At 45.8% G+C, this 24,516-nt stretch overlaps 1 non-coding gene across 1 annotated transcript; it reads right to left on the bottom strand.

Moving 5' to 3' along the window:
* Window positions 1-2,986: 2,986 nt before the first annotated feature.
* Window positions 2,987-3,095, bottom strand: LOC132684417 (U6 spliceosomal RNA). The gene has a single exon (XR_009612640.3). It is a non-coding gene; the product is annotated as a U6 spliceosomal RNA (small nuclear RNA).
* Window positions 3,096-24,516: the final 21,421 nt, after the last annotated feature.

The following is a 24,516-nucleotide window of genomic DNA, read 5'->3' as shown; positions in this document are numbered from 1 at the left end:
TTCACCGTTCATTTTACCCTTGGGCCTTGATTAGGTACTGTTTTCTCAAGCCAATACGTTTTTTGTGTGTGAGAAATGTATTTTTGATGTTACACTTTTCAAAGATTTTTAAAAAGATTTGTTTTATTCACTCGGCTTCGCAAGTAACAGAGCAATAACCACCACCTTAGCATTTGAGTAGGAAAAGACAGACGCCGTAATTAATTTCTAAAAACAGTTCTCACAGATCCACAAACACCCCTAAAAGGCAAACAACCAAAGAGTGTTGATTCAGAAAACTCACTGAACTCACCCAAACGTTCCATTTTATACAAACGAAGTAGGAATCCTGTAGTCCAAAAGATAAATCAGGGTACAACATTGACAACATTTCTTCATATATATACACATACATATATATACATTTAATGATTATTTAGTTTTTGAGAGAGACAGAGACAGAGACAGAGTGTGAGTGGGGGGAAGGGCAGAGAGAGAGAGGGAGACAGAATCCGAACCAGGCTCCAGGCTCCAAGCTGTCAGCACAGAGCCCCGTGCACGGCTTGAACCCATGAACTACGAGATCATGACCTGAGCCGAAGTCGGAGGCTTAAACGACTGAGCCACCCAGGAGCCCCTACAGCGTTTTTTTTTTCATTTTTTTATTTGTTTATTTTTCAAATGTTTATTTATTTACTTTGAGAGAGAGCGAGCAAGGCAGGGGCAGAGAGAGAGGGATACAGAATCCCAAGCAGGCTCTGCCCCGTCAGCACAGAGCTGGATGTGGGGCTCGAACCCACGCACCCTGAGATCACGACCTGAGACGAAATCAAGAGTCAGACGCTTAACGGACTGAGCCACCCAGGTGCCTCGGCATTTTCTTCTTAAATTTTTAAAAAATATTTATTTATTTTTGAGAGAGAGAGAGAGAGAGAGAGCTAGCAGGGGAGGGGCAGAGAGAGAGGGAAACACAGAATCTGAAACAGGCTCCAGGCTCCAAGCTGTCGGCACAGAGCCTGACGTGGGGTTTGAACTCAGGAACCGTGAGATCATGACCTGAGCTGAAGTCAGATGCTCAACCAACCAAGCCACCCAGGCGCCCCTCGGCATTTTCTTTTTAAATAAATATTTATGAAGAACATTATTAGATTGGTAGTTGGGAGGCTGGGTTTTGTGAATTTGAACCTCGGTTTCCTCATCTGTGAAATAAAGGATGTATAGACATCCAGGACTGGTATTTGATGGATTAAGTCTTACCCGGCAATACAGCATTGAAGGGAGGTCTACCCATCAGGTTGGCTTATTAAGTTTCCATGGGCTCTTCCCTTGGAAAGCCCTAGTATTTTTCTACTTCAGCCATTGGGATTGCTCAGAAACCTCAACAAATGTGTATAGATATGTAATATATATTTTATTAATATTAAGAACTTTTTTTAATGTTTATTTTATTTTTGAGACAGAGAGAGACAGAGCATGAGCGGGGGAGGTGCAGAGAGAGAGAGACAGACGCAGAATCCGAAGCAGGCTCCAGGCTCCGAGGTGCCCACACAGAGCCCGACGTGGGGCTCGAACTTACCAACCGCGAGATCGTGACCTGAGCCAAAATCGGACACTCAACCGACTGAGCCACCCGGGCGCCCCTACTGATATTTTTTGATTGCTGGACCAGGCCACCAAGACTGTGCCACCCATACAACTCAACAACAGTATGAGATAACGTTCTTTCCATTTCACGGTGGGGCAGGGAAGCCTTTGGAGGAGTCACTTCGCTGAAGATGTACGTACTGGTCAACCGCCTTACCTTCAGCGGAGACCTACGCGCCAACACCCCTCCCTCCCTGCTAATTACGCAGATTTGTTTCTAGCACTGGGTCTCCTTTTGAGAGCAGAAAGGCTTTATATTTTAGCCTACCGTTAGCTATTTAAAAATATTTCTGCTCGTATCTTTTGTTTCATCAGGAGTAAGACAAAAGGAGCCCTTTTGTATTTATTGGTATAAATAAATATTTTGTGTAAGTATTTATTCATATTTCTTCAATCTTTGCATGGCACTTGGGTCAACTTTGACCTCACTCATCCCGGGGGTTCCAGGGGATTGTCAAGAAGCCTGCCCCAACAGGTGACCGATGACTGCAACTCCTGCATTTGCTGAAAGCTTTGCACCGAAGGCAGTCGCCGCATTACAGAATTCAAGGAGAAATGCCATGTTTCTCGAAAAATATTTCACTCAACGTATGTATTACCTTAGCCCAACGTTCTTCGCAAGTCATGGCCTCTGTCTTTGAAATGTCCTAAAACGTCGTGATGAGGTAGGAAAAAAAAAAATCTTAGGATGGATGTTATTATAGGAAAGTGTTTGCCAAGTTCGGGGAGTAGGTGGGAGAGACGGAAACCCAGAAAAGGGCACTGGCTCTACTCTGTGCGCATGGTGTAGTTTGTTGTGGTTGTTGAGTTGTTTGTAACTTTTTCTTCCACTCCTGTCTCCAGATTTCAGATGTGACCCGTTTTGGCTTAAGGGCTCACATGTGCAGTATATTCTGGAGGCTTGGATGAATTCGTACAAAATGATTGCACCATATCCGGGGTGGAGGCGGACCCGCGTTTGTCTCCAACGCTTTTGCTTTATTCAGATTTCCAACAGCCAACCGTCACTGACTTTGCGCAGTTATGAGTTACGATTATGCTTTCTGTCTGGGAACTCTTAATGCTTCAGATTCTCAGTGTGAGATTTAGGCACTGACAAGGGAATAGGTTTTAAGGGATGTTTGAATTAGCTCGTAACTGCTGCTTGCAAAGTTGCCAAAAAGTCTGATTGTTACAAATTGCCTTTACAGCACATGGAAACATGTGATAATGAACTTACTGAAATATGAAAGAATAACCCCTCGTACTGTAAGGAGGTTGAACATCCTGGGGCTGTATCTGATCAAGGAGAGAGTCTTTAATTCAAAGATGTTAGGTCAAGCTGAAATCTGAAAAAATTCTTTGTTACCTTTTTTTTTTTTTTTTAAACGTGGAAAGCTTCCGGAATTTGCGTGTGTCATCCTTGCACAGGGGACATGCTAAGCTTTTCTGTATCTTTCCAATCTTAGTATACGTGCTGTCGAAGCGAGCACAGTCTGTTAGTTTTCTTTGTTTCTCCTCTAAAGTGATGGAAACATCTACTACTCTCATCAACTATCCTGCTGTAGCTATAATAAACCAAAGAGTGTTTAAACTCAATCCAGACTAAAAAGTATCACCAGACCGATGATAAATCACATGATAAACATATTCACCTGACTTCCTATGCAGCATTCTGTCTCAAAGATTTGGCAAGAATTTAACCAACTCACCACACAATTCAAACTGCCATAGAAAAAATAAAACGGGTTTTAGCTAATTTACACATAATTGCCTATGAAAAGATTCAGAAACCTAAATGACCCATTTTAAAAGATCAATGCGGTTAGAAGGAGGGAGGGAGGTATTATAACCAGTTGTAAGCAACAGGTACTAAAATGAATAGAAATGAAAAGTTTTTGATCTCCCCCCCCCCCCTCTCTGCTCTATCTTTTAAAATCACACGTCTTAAATTAATTCCCTTAGATTTTCAGCTGCCTTCTGAGAAGCAGGGTGCCCCAGCAGAACAAAATGTTTTCTGCCAAACAATGGTCCTGCTTAATTTGATGCCTTAAGCAAAAACGCCACAATATTCCCTGAGGACCTGCTACAGACTATTTTAGCCTTTCCTTCTCTCTCTCTCTCTTTTTTTAAAATGTTTCCCTTGCAAGAGCGGGGAGGGGAGGGGGAAAAGGCTAAAACAAACTAATTTTTGGTCATTTTATTCCTTTCGCAAACAGTTTGAAGACCAACCAATTTGTACTTACAAATCTGGGGCATTAGCAGGCGGGGACCCTAAATCCACATGCACACAAGCAGTAACTGTTTGTGTGCCAAGCTGTTTGTAAGCCTGATGTGACAGGAGAGACCTATTCATTCTTTTGTAAACTGTCAAGTCTAAAAACGTTAACCTGCCCGGGGCCCGGGGTATGGGAGCGCTAAATCTTCCGTCCCACAACTGTATAATGAACAGACTGTTTCATTAGTGGGACAATTCACTCGACAAATCCAGCCCAAACAACTTATTTCACAATTTGTGAGCAGAATTAAATTTAGGGGGAGCCGCAAGGGGGGGGCGGGTAGGTGAGCCGCACACAATATACCGAGGGATCAATGTGTTGGGACAAGTGTTCCAGGCAATTTTACTGGCAGTTGCGGGCTGAGGCTCGCGAGACCACGGCATGCAGATCAGCGGATTAGGGGGGGCCGCAGCATTAGGTCAAGTGTCTCGAGGGGGGCTGATAAACACCCCAAACCTGACAACAGATTTTCCTTTCTTCCTGCACCACTTGTTAAGTGTCAGAGCAAATCTTTTGAATGGCAGTCGAGTTTACTTAGAGGCCCTTTCTTCAAGAAGACACTCTATCCATTTTCTGAAGCTCATTCCAGGCTGCCCGGGGAATAAATTCGCCCCGCATCTCGCACACAAAAAAACGTCTTTTTCCTCCACATCTTGACTATGAGCCTTTGTCTCAAGGTGTGTGAACCAGAACAAAAATCCACATCGAGAGCCCCTAAGGTTTCAGAGCCTCTGGATTTAGCTTTAATACAAATTAAACACTTTGAAGATTACACAAATACTTTTTTTTTTTTTTCGGTCACAAAAAACCCCTCTCATTTTTAACGTTAGCAATGTATAGAATCTGCTGAATGGGAAAATTGCAAGCAGCGGATGGTCAGAGGATAACTTGATCTTCATAATATTCTATATATACATCGCTATTAATTCAAACCAAGTAAATGCCCGGCATGCTATGTTTCTTATGTTTTAAGAATCCCAAATGGGAGAAACCATGCTTATTGCATTAAATTGCATCTCTGTGTTAACTCAAAGTGCATGATAGAAAATCTGTGTTGTAACATCAAACATTTTCTAACTAGGTTTGAGCAGAGATGGCTGCTTTTCACGGAGATGTTCTAAAATGTCTAAATGGACCCAATGTTTGAGGATCCTTTGTGGCAGCTTGTTTCTGCTTTATGGTTTTACTTTTCATTTCTTTTGGCAGTTAAATTTTAAAATGATCAAACAGGAAAGCCCTCTGGAAAGGAGGACGTCACTTCCCTAGACATTTAACTTGGAACGCTTCAGGGTAATAATTTTGCAGATCGTTTCCTTTTAATAAGCGTTTTGCTTATATTTTCAGAGTACCTTTTTTTAAAAAAAAATTTAGGTGCTAGAAACTGTGTTATTGAAGTATTGAAAATTCTTTCAAAAGTGAAGAGTTCTGATTTCTGTCTCTAGCTCCAGCTACTCTATAAAGAAGAATATTCAAGCAGGCAAACTAGTAATTAGGCCCCTAAATCTTCTCATTTACCACCCAGAACCTTGTAGACCATTAAGCCAGTCTACTTTCTAACAGATAACTACCCACGTCTTTGGTTGACGAGGACTTCGAAGCTGAGTACAATGGTCACAGGGATGGTCACCTGTTTTTTAGGAAAGAAACACTTACAATATCTCATAGGGCCAAACACACCGCATTCTAGACAGTTTCTAGCCTCCCGGGGGCCACGATGAGTTAGTATGTTGCATGGAACAATTTCTGTCCCGCCTCCACAGGCTGTGTGTTATTTCTTGAGAAAGTTAGCTTGGTATTTTCTTTCCCTGCACAGGCCCCCCACGTTAACTGAAAAAAAAAAAAAAAAATTCCAGTTAGCCCGGCTGTTCCAATGGCCCACTGAGTTCTACGATGGCAGGAATTCTATGAATAATAATAGAACACACAATCCCGTGCAGCCTCCCAGAGAATTCAGTCTAATCACCCGGAAATTCTGCTTCGTCACCGTTCTTTCTCTTGCCATAAACCACTTTGGCTCCCTCTTTGCTTCCACATCGTTTAAGCCTTTCTGCCACCCTCAGATCCGTCCACGGGGCCTCCAATGGTCATTATCCTGGGGTTTCCCAGGACTTCCCAGCGGCTCTGTCCCAGAGGCCTCCTTCCAGTACCACACCTACTCTTCTAGAATGTTCAGGCTATACAGGACGGGAGAAGGAACAAAGTAAACATCTTGCTAAATTCTCCACCCAGAGACATCCACTGCCAATAGACTGGAGACCATTCTTCCAGATGTCTTCCTATCGTTTGTACAATTGATTAAACGAAAATGACACCATACCACATACCCCATTTTATAAACTGCTTGTTTTCGCTCGATAATATATCATGGAGATTCTTTTTGATATCACTTCCTTTTTCTTTTTATTTGTTTAAGTTTATTTATTTTGATGTTGGGGGGGGAGAGAGAGAGAGAGAGAGAGAGAGAGAGAGAGGGAGAATACCAAGCGGGATCCGCATCTAGCACAGAGCCCAGCGTGGTGCTCAATCCCATGAACCTTGACGTCACGACCCGAGTCGAAATCAAGAGTCAGACGCTTAACTGACTGAGCCACCCGGGCACCCCTGCACATTCCTTTTTAAAGGTAGTGTAAGAGTCCATCATCCAGATACTCCCGAATTATCTAACTAAGCTTTTTTTTGATGGGCCAATTAGGGTGTGTCCATTTTGTTCCTATTTTAAGAACAACGAAATGAGCGTCTTCGTACAAACATTTTTGTGTACTTCTCTGATTAAAGAAGAATTCTTGGGTCAAAGGGTATACAAGTTTTTTTTATAAATTTTTTTTTTTAACGTTTATTTATTTTTGGGACAGAGAAAGAGCATGAATGGGGGAGGGGCAGAGAGAGAGGGAGACACAGAATCGGAAGCAGGCTCCAGGCTCCGAGCCATCAGCCCAGAGCCCCACGCGGGGCTCGAACTCACGGACTGTGAGATGGTGACCTGAGCTGAAGTCGGACACTTAAACGACTGAGCCACCCAGGCGCCCCAAAGGGTATACAAGTTTTTACACATGTAGTCAAGCTGTCCTCTGGGAATTGATGACCTCATACAAATCCTGCCAGTTGACTTTTTGTGGGCAGGAAGGACGCAGTGGCTGGGAAGCTATATTGACCTGTATCAATTCTCTCTAGGTTCTCGTTCTCATCAGTGATTTACAAAATCACTCTACTGCCTGCTCCCTCTTTCTTTTCTTACCAAAATAGCAGATGACATTTTGGGGACCAACTTCCTCATGCTTACAAAAGTCTCGAATTATCTGAACGGCTTGGTGACGTAAGAGAGACACCTTATTCTGTACCTTTCATATATCTTGTGATTTAGCTGGCCCCCCTGCTTTTTCCAGATTTGTCACCTTCCTTTGTCATTTTATGTGAAAGGTTGTACCTAGATCCATGCCAGTCACTCTAGCTGTAGTAGAGATTCACTCAATTTTATTTTTAGTAAAAGGTTTTTTGAATTTATAAAACCGACATAGTCAAATTCCGTAAACATAAGAAAAGAGAAAACAAACCCATATCACCATTTCTCTAAGCTGTGGCATAATCTTCACTGATCTCTGTGTCTATATTTTTGTGCCAGTACCATACTGTTTTGAGTGACAAAACAGTAATCTTCTTATTTATTTATATGAAATTTATTGTCAAATTGGTTTCCATACAACACCCAGTGCTCATCCCAAAAGGTGCCCTCCTCAATGCCCATCACCCACCCTTCCCTCCCTCCCACCCCCCATCAACCCTCAGTTTATTCTCAGTTTTTAAGAGTCTCTTATGGTTTGGCTCTCTCCCTCTCTCTTTTTTTTTTCCTTCCTTCTTAATCTTCAAACCGTCCTCTAGAAAGTTAAGTAAATGTTGGCCCCATTTGTGAGGCTGCCATGCTCTTATGGCTGGAACGTGGTGTTTCATCTCAAACCAAAGAACTACCGGGATCTACGCACTTTCGGAACATTGGCTTCTCAAAATAAACCACGTTTCATTTTAATTAGTTCATTTAATTCGTTTCAGGTGAATTGAGGGTTAAAAATAACTATTTCTACAGGTGCAGTACACATGAGAGTTTGGCTAAAAAAGAAACAACAGAAAAAGAAAAAAGGGACCCCTGCCTGAGTTTTCACGATTTCGTCATGGAGTAAAGGACGCACCTTTTGCAGAATGAAGTTAACGGCAGCAGGCTTTGGGTCCTCGCCAGTGGATTTCTGAACGTCGGGGACCATTTTCCACGGTGGTACAGCAGGGATGAACACAGCCGAGGTTGTAGACGCGATATCAAGATTGGTTGGTCTTCTGTGTTGCCCGGCACCTCCCTTCCTGCCTCCCTTCTGGTGCTCCCGCCATCATCCGCTTCGACGCTTGGGTGTCCCCCAGAGCTTCGCTTCTTTGATGTGTGTGCATGGATTCTTGCTTTTGGGTATTTTGACATTCTTCATTTCCAACAGCTGTGGGCTAAACATTTGCAGGCAGTGCGTGGTTCCATTCTGCTGGCTGCCAGGATGCTTGCCAAAAGTTTAATGTCTTCTTATCTTGGCTAGAAAGCCTTTAAAAATGCTTAGTTTTCTTTTCTTTTCTTTTCTTTTCTTTTCTTTTCTTTTCTTTTCTTTTCTTTCCAACAGTCCTGCCCTGTGTTTTAGGAGATGTGGCTGGTGAATCGGATGTCATGTGGAGCATCGTCTATTATTTTTTTAATGGGGTTTAATTTCTCTCTAAAAAAGTTGTATGTGCACTGCCTCCTCTTTGTAATCAATAGAGTTGACTCATATTTGTAATGCCTACACTCACCAAGTTGTGTCAGTAGAGAATTTGTTCAGCATCTCTGATTCTAATGAGGTGGCTCCCAAAAAATTGTTAAAGCAGCAACCTCGGCATGGAAAATAGAACGAGGAATTTAAATTATGTTGACGCCCTGGGACGTGCACCCCACGAATGTACGGTGTTTTGTCTGTTTGTTCGCTGCTGTATCTTCAGCAGTGCCCAGAACATACGAGGCACTCAGTAAATATTTGTGGGATGAATGAATGAATGAGGAAGTTCAACGGAAAAGAATAATATACTTTGAATAATTCGATGTAGTACTAATTCAAATCCCTTTTCTCACTCTGTCATCCATTTTTTAAGTGGATAAAAGCTCTGTGACTTTGTCAAGCGCTTGGAACTCCCTGAATTCTGGCTTTCTCGTCTATAAAATAAACCCTTGATAACTTTTTAAGTTCTTTGCAGGCCTAAACCTTTATCATGACATGACATGACATGCCCATGCAGCAAATATTTGGGTGTGGAGGTACTGAGGAATGAATGTGTGATTTCAGGGTAATGCTATTGAAGGGTAATATTGATTTGGACACAGTTTCTTTACCCCCATTTCTCTCTCCTTCCGTTCTTCTTTCTCCCTTCCTGTCTTTGTTCTCATTGCTTCCTCAGGTGACTCATTGATGGGTTGGTACTCTAATAAAATGAATTTGAAAATGTCTCAAAGGGTGCCCGTGTGGCTCAGTCGGTTAAGCATCGCTTTTGGCTCTAGTCATGATCTCATGGTTCATGGGTTTGAGCCCCATGTAGAGCTCTGTGCTGACAGCTCAAAGCCTAGAACCTGCTTCAAATTCTATGTCTCCTTCTCTCTTTGCCTTTCCTCCCACCTCTCAAAAATAAGGCATTCTCCAGTTTTTCCATACTTGAAGCACAATCCTTTGTACCTTCAAACCTGGGAAACAATATATGACGTAAGTGGTGTGGCTAGCATTTTCTTGGTCAATTACATCTTAGTTATAATAATGCAAACTCTGAAAAATAAATTTTAAAACAATAGATTGAGTATAATCACATAATCATATTTCGTAAGTAGTTGGACATGTCCTGGAGTGAATTCACTTTGTCTATTTTTAAAAAAAAAAATTTAACATTTATTTATTTTTGAGAGACAGAGAAGCATAGCATGAGCAGGGGAGGCGGAGAGAGAGAGGGAGATACAGAATCTGAAGCAGGCTCCAGGCTCGGAGCTGTTTGTTAGCACAGAGCCTGGGGTGGGGCTCGAACTTGTGAACTGTGAGATCATGACCCGAGCTGAAGTCGGACTCTCAACCCACTGAGCCACCCAGGTGCCCCTACTTTGTCTATTTTTAAATGAGTTAAAGTGCTAGAAATTCTACTAATAATATGTTCACAAGTTATTCTATGTTTCGGTGGCTCTCACCTTTAAATATTTTCTGTTTGCTTGGATATTTTCGGGTTGTCATGTTTTTCTCACTAGTTGTTTCTTAATTCATTAAAGGGAAGTGAGCAGCAAATCTCTTGACCTTATGATATAATTTGATATCAATTTATAATTTTTATAGCCACTTAACCCTATAAAAGTGAAAAATCCTTCTATTTGTCTAGTTGCTTTTCCTGAAGTTATATTCTTAGTTCCAATATATTAGTTTGGTTGGTATGATTGTCCCGAAATACGGAGGGGATTGTAAAGAGTCGTCCACTTGATATAAACTGGTAGAGCTGGGAGAAGGGACAGAGGATATAAGAAGGAAGAGCTCCACTGCTCTCTGTAAAACAGTGGTAAAAATATCCTATGGGCCAAACACACAGGCTTCACTTTAAAATTTATGGATGAATTTTAAATGCTGGTCTTTTACTTTTGTTTTAGGGAGTTTTTTTTTTTTTTTTTTTTTTGAAAAAGGAAAATAGGTATAGATAGAAAGAGAGAGGGCAGAAGTAAGGAGGGAATGAAGCAGTTGAAAGAAGGAAGGAAGGAAGGAAGGAGGGAAGGAAGGGAAGAAGGAAGGAGGGAAGGAAGGAGGGAGGGAAGGAAGGACGGAGGAAAGGAAGGAAGGAGGGAAAGAAGGAAGGAGGGAAGGGAGGGAAAGAGGAAAGGAAGGAGGGAAGGAAAGAAGGAGGGAAGGAAAGAAGGAGGGAAGGGAGGGAAGGAAGAGGGAGGGAAGGAAGGAGGGAGGGAAGAAAGGAGGGAAGGAAGGTGGGAAAGAAGGAAGGAAGGAAGGAGGGAAGGAAGGAAGGTGGGAAAGAAGGAAGGAAGGAAGGAGGGAAGGAAGGAAGGTGGGAAAGAAGGAAGGAAGGAAGGAGGGAAGGAAGGAAGGTGGGAAAGAAGGAAGGAAGGAAGGAGGGAAGGAAGGAAGGTGGGAAAGAAGGAAGGAAGGAAGGAGGGAATGAAGGAAGGTGGGAAAGAAGGAGGGAAGGAAGGAGGGAAGGAAGGAAGGTGGGAAAGAAGGAAGGAAGGAAGGAGGGAAGGAAGGAAGGTGGGAAAGAAGGAGGGAAGGAAGGAGGGAAGGAAGGAAGGTGGAAAAGAAGGAAGGAAGGAAAGGAGGGAAGGAGGGAAGGAAGGAAGGAGGAAAGGAGGGAAGGAGGGAAGGAAGGAAGGAGGGAAGGAAAGAAGGAAAGGAGGAAGGAAGGAGGGAAGGAAAGAAGGAAAGGAGGAAAGGAGGGAAGGAAGGAGGAAAGGAGGGAAGGAGGGAAGGAAGGAAGGAGGGAAGGAAAGAAGGAAAGAAGGAAGGAAGGAGGGAAGGAAGGAGGGAGGGAAGGAAGGTGGGAAAGAAGGAGGGAAGGAAGGAGGGAAGGAAGGAAGGTGGAAAAGAAGGAAGGAAGGAAAGGAGGGAAGGAGGGAAGGAAGGAAGGAGGAAAGGAGGGAAGGAGGGAAGGAAGGAAGGAGGGAAGGAAAGAAGGAAAGGAGGAAGGAAGGAGGGAAGGAAAGAAGGAAAGGAGGAAAGGAGGGAAGGAAGGAGGAAAGGAGGGAAGGAGGGAAGGAAGGAAGGAGGGAAGGAAAGAAGGAAAGAAGGAAGGAAGGAGGGAAGGAAGGAGGGAGGGAAGGAAAGAAGGAAAGGAGGGACAGAGGGAAGAAGGAAACAAGCCAGTTATTGCCAAGGCCATGCCCTTTGCTTACCTGGGGAAGGAACGTTACTGTGGTAAAAGCTTTCAAATGCTTGGCAACTCACGGAACCTCACAGTCTCTTCCTTCCTGACCATAGTCTCTCAATTTCCCCTCCCTTCCTTCCGGTTTTTTCTTTCCTTCTCAACTTCTTTTCTCCCTCCTCTCCTTGAACATTTCCCCACTCTTGCCGCAATGTGACCGTCACTCGGGATACTGTAGAGACAACACGGGCATGACGGTCTCCCGGGGGAGGACAGAGACAAAGCAGAAAATCACACACACTCATGCAACTATGAATTCTGAGAAGTGCCACCCAGGTGACGGGGAGGGTACGACCAGGGGACAAATCGGACCGAAGGGCAGCGGAGAGATCTCTAAGGAAGTAAACTACTTCAACGGACACTTGAAGGATGAGCGGAAGTTCTCCAGGGGTCGGGTGTGTGCGCGCCTGTGTGGATGCGTCTGTCTGTCTGTCCGGTCAGGTGTTGAACCCCGGGCAGAATGAATAGCAGGTGTGAAAGCCCGGAGGCAAAGAAGGCTGAGTGTGTTAAAGGAGCTGAACGGTGGCCAGAGCGGCCAGTGGGAGGGAAGCCAGTGGAGTGGGGACCAACACAGACTCGAGCCTTGTTTCGGATGCTCTCTAGAACCTCCGCGGGGACCCACCGGAGGGCATCGAGTTGGAGGCTAACGTGATCTGAGTTTTAAGGAGATTTTAAGAGTTTTAGGGTTTTGACGACAGGGAATGGACTGCCGTTGTCTGAACTGGGGAAAGCCGCGCGCACCTAAGCGAGTCATCGCCGTGGAGCCTAAGGATAGGAGCCAACTCCTCAGGTTCGAATCCCAGCCCCCGCGCATTATTAGCTGTGTGACCTTGGGCAGGTGAATGAAGCTTTCTGCGCCTCGGTTTCTTTATCCGCGAAAGGAGGGGGATGACAGAACCAATCTGAGGATTACCTGAGCCTAACGTCTGGCGCATAAAAATGCTCAACGAGCATGAGCCGTTTGTGATGACCCCTTCCTGAAGTTTGCTCCTGGAAGGCACGGGTCTGTCAAAAGGTATAATTCAATGAAACTTTGACAATGGAATGAAGTTTTACATGTTCTCTAGAAAAAAGCAGCCCATGGAGGATCTGTGACGAAAACAAGCAAGCAAAAACACCCTGTTATCTTTCTCGTTGGAAAACCCATTTCACGAGTGAGGTTGCTGGGGATGGGGACGGATGTCACACGGCCTGAGGAGTCCTCTAAGGGCAGTGAACCAGCCCCGTCTTCCTACTCGAATTGAATCCATCAAATATCAGCATATCTCCTACCTGCAAGGTACTGGGATCGGTTAAGGCTGTTTCAGTGGCCAGAACAGAACACTCCCGCTCAATCGGCTTAAACCAGGAAGCGCTCTATTTTTGACAAAGCAAGAGACCCCGAGGTAGGGTGGCTCTGGCTTTCTAGATTGTTCTGTCTCTGCCACCTGCGGCAGCTGCCTTGATCAGGCTGCTGTCACGATGACCACCTTTGTTCCACGTGTCTCGCCCAGACAATCTCCCTTGTAAACAGAGGAGCATTCTCTTCCCATGTCTCTTTTTAAAGGCAAGGAAACCTTTCCCCGAAGCCTTCCAGCAGAACGCCCTCAGACCTCACTGACCATGGAAATGGAGCCATCGCGACTGATTTAGGCTCCTGATGGGTCATGTCCTAGGGTTGTGGCCTCCTCTGATGCATAAGGGCAAAGGTGAGAAGGAGAGACACCTGAACAAAATCAGGACTGTGTCAGGATGGGGGAGAGAAGTGTCTGAAGCTTAGGTCCATCACTGAAGGGCAAACACCAGCCTCAAAGCCTCCTAGGGAAATGGAGACACACATGGAATTTGAACATTGATCAGAATGCTATAATTGTTGGAATGGGGGGGGTTGGGGTTTTCTTTTTTCTCTAAAGTTTATTTATTTTGAGAGAAAGAGAGTGCATGAGTGGGGGAGGGGCAGAGAGAGGGGGAGAGAGAGAATCCCAAGCAGGCTCCCCACTGTCAGCGCAGAGCCAACTGTGAGATCACGACCTGAGCCGAAATCGAGAGGCAGACGCTCAACCGACTGAGCCACCCAGGCGCCCCTGGAATGCGGTTTTGATCAAAGGACGTGGGAGCACGGAAGAAAAATTGATTTATTCTTTCCTGGCTGGTGTCCAGGCTGAAGAAATCCGATCAACTCACTGAAGAATTGAAGGTGAATCTGCTGAAATACAGGTTGCTTGGTAGAAGTAAACCTTTTTTCACGATGTCCCTAAAACCAAGAATGATTTTTTTTCCCCCAATGTATTGTAAAAAAAAAATTAAATTGTGGTAAAAGACACATAACATAAATTTTGGCATCTTAACCATTTTTAAGCTCATGGTTCAGTAGTGTTACGTACATTCACATCGTCACGCAATCAGCTTCCGGAACGTTTTCATCTTTCAAGATTGAAACCCTATACCTGTTAAGCAGCTCCCGATCCGCTCTTCCCTCCAACCCTCCCTCCACCATTTTACTTCTGTTTCTGTGCATTTGGCTAGATAACTTCCGGGAAGTAGAATCATACGGCATTTATTCTTGTGCGACTGGCTTCCTTCCGGTAACATAATGTCCTCATCCATGTTGTGGTGTGGGTTAGCATTTCCTTTCTTTTTATTTATTTATTTTTTTTTAATTTTTTTTTTTTAACGTTTATTTTATTTATTTTTGAGACAGAGAGAGACAGAGCATGAACGGGGGAGGGGCAGAGACAGAGGGAGACACAGAATCGGAAGCAGGCTCCAGGCTCTGAGCTGTCAGCCCAGAGCCCGACGCGGGGCTCAAACTCACGGACCGTGAGATCGTGACCTGAGCCGAAGTCGGACGCTTAACCGACTGAGCCACCCAGGCGCCCCTTTCTTTTAATTTTTTTTTTTTTTTTTTAGCATTTCCTTTCTTTTTAAGGCTGCATAACATTCCATCTTATGTACGAGCCACATTGCGTTGATCCATTCATCCATGCATGGACGCTTGGGCTGCCTCTACTTCTCGGCTGTTGAGAATCACGCTGCTATAAACATGGGTGCATAAATAGCTGTTCAAGTCCCTGCTTTCAATTCTTTTGCATGTATACCCGGAAGTGGAATTGTCAAGCTTGATGTTTAAACCTCGAATGGAAAAGCGTATTCTTTTTTTAAAAGATTTTAAAAAATATTTCTTTATTTTTGAGAGAGAGAGAGAGAGAGAGAGAGAGAGGGAGAGCACGCGTGCCAGCAAGGGAGGGGAAGAGAGAGAGGGAGACACAGAATCCGAAGCAGGCTCCAGGCTCTGAGCTGTCAGCACAAGAGCCCGATGCGGGGCTCGAACTCACAGATCTCGAGATCATGACCTGAGCTGAAGTTGGACGCTTAACCGACTGAGCCACCCAGGTGCCCCCATAGTCCCTTTGTTTTAGAGTGTTCTTGCACCTAGGAGGTCATCAGACACGTCCTGTCTCAGCCCCGGCCTTGCTTAGCGAGCCAGCATCCACAAGTCATAGGGAACCCCCAAGTGACTCAAAGGCACATTCAAGTTTGAGAAGCCCCGCTCTCCAGAACCACCTGTTTGCCTTCTAGGAGTTTCCAATCAGATGCATCTTGCTCTCTTGGGTGTTACCCACATTCAGAAATTTTCTCTTCTTTCCCTTTTGTGCTACATGCAAGACATGTGCTTTCAGAGACTTGATATTTAACACTCCAGCTGCAGAGATCATTTTTTTTTCTTTCTTTTTCCCATTTGCAGTTTCCTCTGCCTCTAAAAGACGCAGAAATGAGATCAGCAGGAATCAGAAAAGAAGGCCCACGTAGAGGTGGCTGCTACTTTCGTCCCATCTTGAAGATTGTTAGTTTAGTACAGCGACAACACGCAAACAGACGAAAAAGAGCATATCTGAGTTTGGGTCGAGAAGGATAGGACAGGGGAAACAGAAGTATGTGAAAAGAATTGCTAAGTGATCGGTAAATAGGCTTAAGTTATTTAAACTGGCACCGAGCACAGCTTAAACAGTATGTTCCGCATCATCTAAATTTCCAAATACCTGGAGTATATTTGTAAACATGGCAATCTAACATGTTATTGAACAGCACATTCATATTCAAATCAGCATAAACGAGGATTTAACAGCTGATTGCACAGCGTGAATGATAGTAACTAATTATCAAGTCGGAAAGTTGCAGAGATAATGGTACTAATGCGATCAGCACGCAGCCGCAGCGATATGACTTACAGTAGCAAATCCGTGAATTTTAAGCGCGCTGCCCAAGTCCCCGCACAAAAAGGATGGTTCTGGATTAGGGCGACATGGGCGAAGTGGGCAGTCAGAAGGGAAAAGGAAGGCGAGAAGGAAGAATCGGGGCTAGGTTGGAGGGGCGGTGTGAGGGTTTTCTTCCCCTCCACCGCAGGCCTTCACCTCTTTCATAGCAGCCATCAATGGGGCTCCCCGGCCATTCAGCGCTGTCCCTCGTGGAGGAAGCAATTGTTCAGAGGTGTGGTTCATTCCAGGCATTAATCTCCACTGAATGGCGGCTGTGTTACCCATTTTGTCTTTGCCCGGAGCCTGCAGGCAGCTGGTCAGTGGAAAGTAACAATGACCACAGGAGGAGAATGGGGCAGAGGCTTTGCCGCAGATGCTGCGTCCCCAACATTGACCTTGGTCATTTCCCTCCCGGGGTGGCTCGGCCCCTCGCAGCGGGAGCCGGGCTTTCCTAGGCTGCCATTGTGGGCCAGGTGGCAGCTACCTGCGGGATCTGTCCCTTCCTAAGAACGTTCAGGCCCAAAAGGCAGTCACAGCGAGGGCTGGACGCTGAGGCCAATGTGGACAAGGCTGCTGGAGGCAAAACACAAAAACGAGCCCCCTGATTTCCAGGGAGGGACCTTTTCCGTGGTGATTAGCAGCTACTTCGGTAGCAGGTCCGGTCGGTCGGGCGATCTGAAGCCTGGTGGCAGGCGGCGGAGGGGTCTGTTTCAACCAGGTGCTTGCTTCCTGCCTCCTCTGCCCACCAGCCATGGTCACTAGCCCCCAGCCCAGCCCTGAGCTTCGACAGCAAGGAACAGAGGACTCTTTTCCCTGAGGCGATTGCAGAACATTTGCAACAAGGAATCCTGCTTCTGCGCACCCCTCCTCCTACACCTCCACCCCCCCAGGGGAAAAGATACATTCCCCTTATCCCTGTCCCTGTCCCCACCCCATGTCTATGTCAACCCCAGCTCCTTCTCCTTTGCCCCCTCTCCCTCACCTCTCCACCTCTCTATTTATCTATCTCTCTACTTACTTATCTAATTCTATCTTTGTTCTATCTATCTATCATCTATCTATCTATATTTCTATCTATCCATCCATCCTTCTATCTATCATCTCTCTCAATCACCTCTATTTATCTAATACGGAAACAGATTTGGTCAAATACCGCTTATCACCTCCCTGACGAAACCATTAATGACACCCCATTGATGACAGAAAGCCCAAACCTTTTACTAGAACCCTGTCTTCCATAACCAGGCCCACCTTGGTTTTTTAACCCTTTCTGCCTCCCTCCCCTCCCTCCTGTGAGGCGACAGGACACCCTGCCCGTCCCTCCCACCCACTGCCCCCTGACCCCCTCCATCAGCCCGCCACTGCCCCTCCCCCCCAGCCATCCCACAAGGGACTGGTCTCGGAGCCACGCCAGACCTCTTATCTCCCCCCACCGCCCCCCAAGGGCCCGGGCTCCTTCCCCCTCTCAGGCTCTGTCTTTGGGGTGTACTCTCTGGAACGCCTGTGCCTGTGAACCCACTTCCTGTGGCATGAACGGCTCCTTCTTTAGAGCACCCGCTCGTCAAGACCCCACATGGCTGCATCTCTCACTGGACTCGAGGGGTCCTTTCTCATCGTGTCCCAGTGCCGAGCAGGATTCCAGCTGAATAATTTGTGCATGTGAGGAGGAGGGGAAATAAGCCTGGATTGCCAGGTCTCCCCAGATGGAAGTCAAGGCCTCGGGCCCTGGAACAAGGCTGCCTGCTGGGTCATACCTGGGCCGCTGGCCGGCTGTGTGTCCTTTGGCCGGTTTCCTCCTCTCTCTGGGCCGCGTGTCAACAACTGCTCAGTGCAGCACATAGCGGTGCCTGCCTGCCAGGGCTGCTCCGAAGATTGAAGGGGTGAAGGCGGTGAGGAATTTTGAAGAGCGTCCCACAGAGGCTCCATACGGGGGACGTGAACTCCCTGAGGGCGGGGATGTTGGGTCCCCTCACTGCCAGTCTTCGGCACCTAACGCTCCGCCTGGGGCGGGAATGAATGGGGGGCAGTGAGGGCCACAAGCACAGGTGAAGAGTGGAGTCGTTGGCGGGGTTCGCACCAGCCTGGGCTCACAAGTGGGCCCGTCACTTCCCAGCCACACTGCATGGGTTGTGTTTACAAGGGCGCCCTCGCCCAGCTCGGGACTCTGAAGATGTTCCCCTGCTCCTGCACAAGCTTGGGCCAGCTGGTGGCAAGGTCTTGACTGCATCCCTTGTTTACGTTTGGTATCCCTCCCCTCTCCTCGGCCTGGCTTCGCGCAGGGCACAGCAACGCTTCTGTTTGTCCTACTTTTGTAGGTGGCTGGTGTCCCCTGACCCAGGCAAGGTTATTTTGGCGGCAAGGGGTCCCGAACCGGCTCAAGGGACCGTAAGGAAGACGAAAGGGGTATGTGTGGTGGAGTGGTTGATTGGGAGGGATCAGGAGTGATCTCTCAGAATCCACGGTCAGGAAAGGCCGTAGGAACCCGCAAAAGAGGTGGTCAGGCACAGAGGCTATCCTCCCCACCGCACAGGGCCCGCGGGCAGGCACGGCCAGAGGGCTTGGCCAGATGCGTGTGGGGATCGGGCTTTGGCCATGGGGGAGCTGAGAGCAGGTGCCACCCGAGGACAGGCTGGAGGAGAGGTTTTAGCTGTGGAGTCGAGGCCTCCTGATTCCCTGTTGGGAGGGTGGGCCTCTCGACAGTCAGTTTAGGAAGGGTTCGTTTCCTGAGGCCAGTTGCTTTGGGGATCTGCGAAGACAGATCACTCAGTTCCCTTCCGTGGCAAACCTGGGGGAAAGGCATGCTGGGAAAAGAAGCTCTAGGGAGACCGCTCTTAGGGCCTCGTGCGGCTGGGGTCCCCCCACGGGACGTGGAATCCCACTTTAGTGCAGGAGGAGGGCCTGGGCTGGGTCCCCTTCACACAGAGGAGATCCCTGGGTTGACTCAGAGGCCAAAGGACTTGGGTGGGGCCGGAAGCGGGGCGGGAGCTGGGGGTGAGGAGACATGGGTGACCGGAGACAGGGTTTCTCAGGGATCCTTCCTCCTCCACTCCGCAAACTCAGGTTACGCATTTCACGGATGATGTTGGTTCCTGGGTTATACAAGGATGATTCTTAACTTCGGGGTAAAAGTGTGCCTTTCAGGATTTTTGTACTGATGGTCAGCTGTTGAAGATAAGCATTGCCGTGGGGATGGAGAGCCCAGTTTCTCAAGAGTCACCCAGTTGCAGTGATGACAGGAGTTATTTTGAGTCTCGCTTTTAAAAATTATTATTACTGGGGCGCCTGGGTGGCTCCGTGGATTGAGTTTCCGACATCGTCTCAGGTCTCGATCTCGCGGTCTGTGAGTTCAAGCCCCGAGTCGGGCTCTGTGCTGATGGCTCAGAGCCTGGAGCCTGCTTTGGATCCTGTGTCTCCCTCGCCCTCTGCCCTGCCCCCACTCATGCTCTGTCTCTCTCTCTTTCTCTCTGTTAAAAATAAGACATTTTTATTAAAATATGATGTAAATTCCATTAAAAATGTAAATGTAAACATTTAAAAAAGTAAAAATATTAAAATTATTATTATTTTTTCAATGTTTATTTATTTATTTTGAGAGAGAGAGAGAGAGAGAGAGAGCGCCGACTAATGGGGTAGGGGCAGAGAGTGAGGGAGAAAGAGAATCCCAAGCAGGCTCCGTGTTGTCAGGGCAGAGCCGGACGTGGGGCCCCATCCGCAAACCATGGGGTCATGACCTGAGCCAAAACCAAGAGTCTGATGCTCAACTGACTGAGCCACCCAGGCGCCCTTCACTTTTTTATTTCAAATAAAACCTTTGCTGTTTGTTTCTGACATTCCTCTTTTCTTAAGAGTTAATAAACTTTTTGTTTGCTTGTTTGTTTGTTTTTTAATTTACAACCAAATTAGTTAGCATCTGGTGCAACAGTGATTTCAGGAGGAGATCCCTTAGCGCCCCTTACCCACTTAGCCCATCCCCCCACAATCCCTCCCATAACCCTCAGTTTGTTCTCTATATTTAAGAGTCTCTTCTGTTTTGTCCCCCTCCCTGTTTTTATATTATTTTTGCTTCCCTTCCCTATGTCAAGCTACAGATTGGGAGGAAATATTTAAGGAATATACATCCGAAAAGGGCATTCTCTGGGATGTATAAAGAATTCTTATAAATCAATTTTAAAAATCCATAAAAATGGACAAAAATCTTTCATAAGCACTTTGCAAAGGAAAGCAAAGGAAACCTGAATGGCCAAGAAATACACGGAGGGGTGTTCTACATCATTGGACAACAAGGAATGCAGTAAAACCACAATGAGATGCTGTAACATGCTCATCAGAACATGTAAGATGATAAGACCGACAAGATCGAGGGTGGCCACCATACATTGTTGGTGACAATATAAAATAGTACAATGGGGGCGCCTGGGTGGCTCAGTCGGTTGAACGGCCGACTTCGGCTCAGGTCATGATCTCACGGTCCTCGAGTTCGAGCCCCGCGTCGGGCTCTGTGCTGACAGCTCAGAGCCTGGAGCCCGTTTCGGATTCTGTGTCTCCCTCTCTCTCTCTGCCCCTCCCCTGTTCATGCTTTGTCTCTCTCTGTCTCAAAAATAAATAATTATTTAAAAAAAAATAAAAAAATAAAATAGTACAACGTTAATTAAACATGTATCTACTTTATGATCCAGAAAATCTACTTCTGGATATACACCCAACAGAAATGAACACGTATTTCACCAAAAGGTATGTCCAAAAATGTTCATGGTAGCTCTGTTTATCATAACTGGAATCACTCACAAGAAAATGGATAAACAAATCATGGTATGCTTTTGCAATGCAATTCTACTCGGCAATCAAAAGGAATAAATTCCTGATACAGGCGATCATGGATGAATCTGAAAAACATTACGTTGAGCACAAGAAGCCAACACAAAAGAATACATATTTGACAATTCTATTAGGACAAGGTCCAACAACAGGCAAAAACCAATCTGTGGTAGTAGAGATTAGAATCATGCTGGTTGGTTGAAAAAAGGCACAGGGGAATTTTCTGGGATGATGGAAATGTTGTAGACCTTGCGTCAGGTGATAGTTACAGGGGTTCCCATTTGTCAAAATTCAAAGAACAGTAGACTTAAGATGTGGGCATTTTACATTGCAAAGGGCCTAGAAGAAAGAGAGAGACAAAGGGAAAGAGACAGAATTGTATTCCAAGAGGATTGGCTCTTGCGTTAATTAACAGAAAAAAAGCTCTCCCCCTCCCCTCAGAGTATAAGCATAAACGATAAACTTCGAAGTCTCTATCCTCTGACTTGGGTTCCTAGATGACTTTAACTTTCTTTTCAAAAGTAAACTAGGGAATAACGATTCTCACTGGGGTTAAAAAAAAAAAAACAAAAAACACAACTCCACTGAACTTGATTCTAAATTCAAGTCAGTGCAGGAGTTTCCAGCAGTTGGGACAGCCTCCCCAAGCTTCAGGTCCCTGGAGCAGCTCTAATAAGTTGGTTTCTGCAAAGGAGTCACTTGGCTACAATCAGCTTCCTTAACTTGAAAGCCCAAATGGCTGGAAGATAATTGTGTCTGCACCCCCTCAGCCTCTCCGCCTTTGATGAGTTTCTCTTCTGTTCCAGCTATGCCACAAGAGACATTTCACCAGGCCTTTCCCAGCAAGGAACAAAATTGCAAACATATTGGATACATCCTTTTGTTTTGTTTGGTTTTTAAAGAAGGACCGCTTGAGGCTGAACCCTGCGATAACCATGATTATTAAATTGTAGTTGCTGTTGCAGTGGCTTCGAGGGGAAGCAAATGGGCTGGGTAATCTCTTCAGAGAAATTGACATCCGATCTGGGGGAAAATGTTGGGTGGCTCTAGGCAATGTGTCAATCAACAGCTCTTACTTTTAATCCTGGAAGCCTGGTATTTCTTTAAAAAGCAGGGGCGAGAAAGCAAAACTGCACTTCTCAGCTGCTCTCTGGGCCCACCTCGGTAGAGACAGAGTCTTTACTAATCCATGTAGACAAAATCGGTGATTCTGAAACATTCAAGGGCTGGGCAGCAGGCACACACATACCTGCAGGGCATCGGGCATCTTGTGCCCCAAGGAGGAAGGCCGTGACAAGGATGTTTGATCAGGATGACAGAAGAGCCGGTCCCCAGTTTGCAGCTTAGAGCCCACCCAAGTGCCCCAGCCTGAAGCTGAGAGCCACGCAGCAGAGCCCAGCCTAGAACAGCCAGATGTCAGACAACCTACACGCCATGAGCATGAGAATTACTGTTCGGGATAAGCCACTGAGCTGGGAGAGGTTTTGTTTTGTGATATTGTGGGAGATCAGGCTAATATTAAACCTACACCTTGCAGCCTGATCTTTCAGTTAGCAATATAGTGTCAACATCAATATGGTTCTGCAACTTGACTTTTAAAGGCCGCATAGTATTCCATGGTATGGAATATCCTAATTCTTTAACTCAGTTCCCTATAGTTGGAAAGTCAGGTGTTTCCGGTGTTTTTGCTAATGGAAATCAAGCTGCCGGGAACATCCCTGTATACGTCTCTATGCATGTTCTTATGCTCCCTAGAACAAATCTTTTTATTTATTTTTTATTGTTTTTAATGTTTATTTTTGAGACAGAGACAGACAGAGCATGAGTGGGAGAGGGCAGAGAGTGAGGGAGACACAGAATCCAGAGCAGGCTCCAGGCTCCGAGCCGTCCGCACAGAGCCCAATGCGGGGCTTGAACCCACGAACCGTGAGATCATGACCTGAGCCGAAGTCGGACGCTTAACCGACTGAGCCACCCAGGTGCCCCGAACAAATCTTTAAAGAAGGAATTCCTAGAAGCGGTCTTGCTAAGTCAGAGCATATGCACACTTTAAGGCTTTTCATACATATTACCAAATGACCCTTCACAAAGTTTGGAACAATTCACATGTCTACGAGCAAGGAATGAAGGCACTCGTTCCCCCCAGTCTTTCCGGGATTAGAGATTTCATGCTTATTATTTTGTGTCAAGTCTTGATCATTGGATGCTAGTGCCTCTCTTTTTTCTTTAGTGTTTTTTTTTTTTTTATTATTATAAAGGAAATGCAGGTTAAATATGGACATATAGGGATGTGAATAGAATAAAATACAAATCATCTATAAGGCCATTTCCAAATGGTATCCAATGCTAATATTTTATATAAATCGTCTGAGAGTTTGTATAATCATGCTTAGATACAAGATACATACACTCATATTTACATATTATTGCCAGGCCCAGGTTTTATAGGTCACACACTCAGACGTGAATAGAGAAATTTAGTTTACTTCTCTATTATGGAAATAAACTTGCTCTTAAGCCCATACTCTAATTTGCTAGAAGAAAACACCGAAAAATTTGGTCCCTATTATGGACTGAAAGCTTCTTTTTCCCCAAATTCGAATATCAAAGCCCTAAACCCCAGTATGGCTGTTTGGGGAGTAAGAAAATATTACAGTTAAATGAGAAAGTTAAATATGATGGTCATAAGGGTGGGACCTCATCTGATTGGACTGGTATCCTTATAAGAGACACCAGAGGGTTTTTTTTTCTCTCTCCCACATGCACAAAGAAGTCACGTGAGCATGCAGAGAGGCGGTGGCCTTCTGCAAGCCAAGAGAAGAGGCCTCAGGATGAAATCTACTTTACTGGCACCCTGATCCTGAACTTGCAACCTCCAGTTTAAGCCGCCCAGTCTGTGCTTATCAGTTACGGCAGCCTTCGCTGACTAGTACACTACCTAACATCGCCATATGATTATTTCAGGTTACAGGTAAAACCTCAGCAATATCTATGTAGGAAAGCTTATCTTTAACACCTTCCTGATCCTCAGTTTGGCCTCTGTCCCCAACTTCCTGAGGCTCCCAGGAGGATCTTATTTATTTATTTATTTTCATCTTTATTTATTTTTGAGAGAGAGACAGAGTGTGAGCAGGGGAGGAGCAGAGACCGAGGGAGACACAGAATCTGAAGCAGGCTCCAGGCCCCAAGCTGTCAGCACAGAGCCCAACGTGGTCTCGAACCCACGAACCGTGAGATCACGACCTGAGCCGAAGTCGGACACTCAACCGACTGAACCACCCAGGCACCCCCCAGGGCTCTTAGATTAGCCCTTGGGGATCCTATGGTCCTTGTGGCAACATGCCCTCTGATGTGCCCTTTGCTTGCCCCAACCCTTCCCTTGGATCTTCTAAGCCTTCCCTTTTGGACACGTTTTCTTTAAAATGCCGTTCTTGGCTGGGGGACCATAGCTGAGGCACGGATGACTTCTACTTGGTATATAGTTTCCTAGAGCTGATGTAACAGAGTCCCACAAATTGAGTGATGAAAATGACAGACATTTCATTGTCTGTCATCAGTTCCAGAGGCTGGAAGCCTGAGATCCAGGATTGGGTACGGTTGGTTGCTTCTGATGGCCACGAGGGAGAGTCTACTCTCGT

Source organism: Panthera onca, chromosome C2, assembly GCF_046562875.1.
Source record: "Panthera onca isolate mPanOnc1 chromosome C2, mPanOnc1 haplotype 2, whole genome shotgun sequence".
In the NCBI taxonomy this organism is placed as follows: domain Eukaryota; kingdom Metazoa; phylum Chordata; class Mammalia; order Carnivora; family Felidae; genus Panthera; species Panthera onca.
Note: the sequence above shows the minus strand (reverse complement) of the source record. Positions and strands in the feature narration are given on the sequence as shown.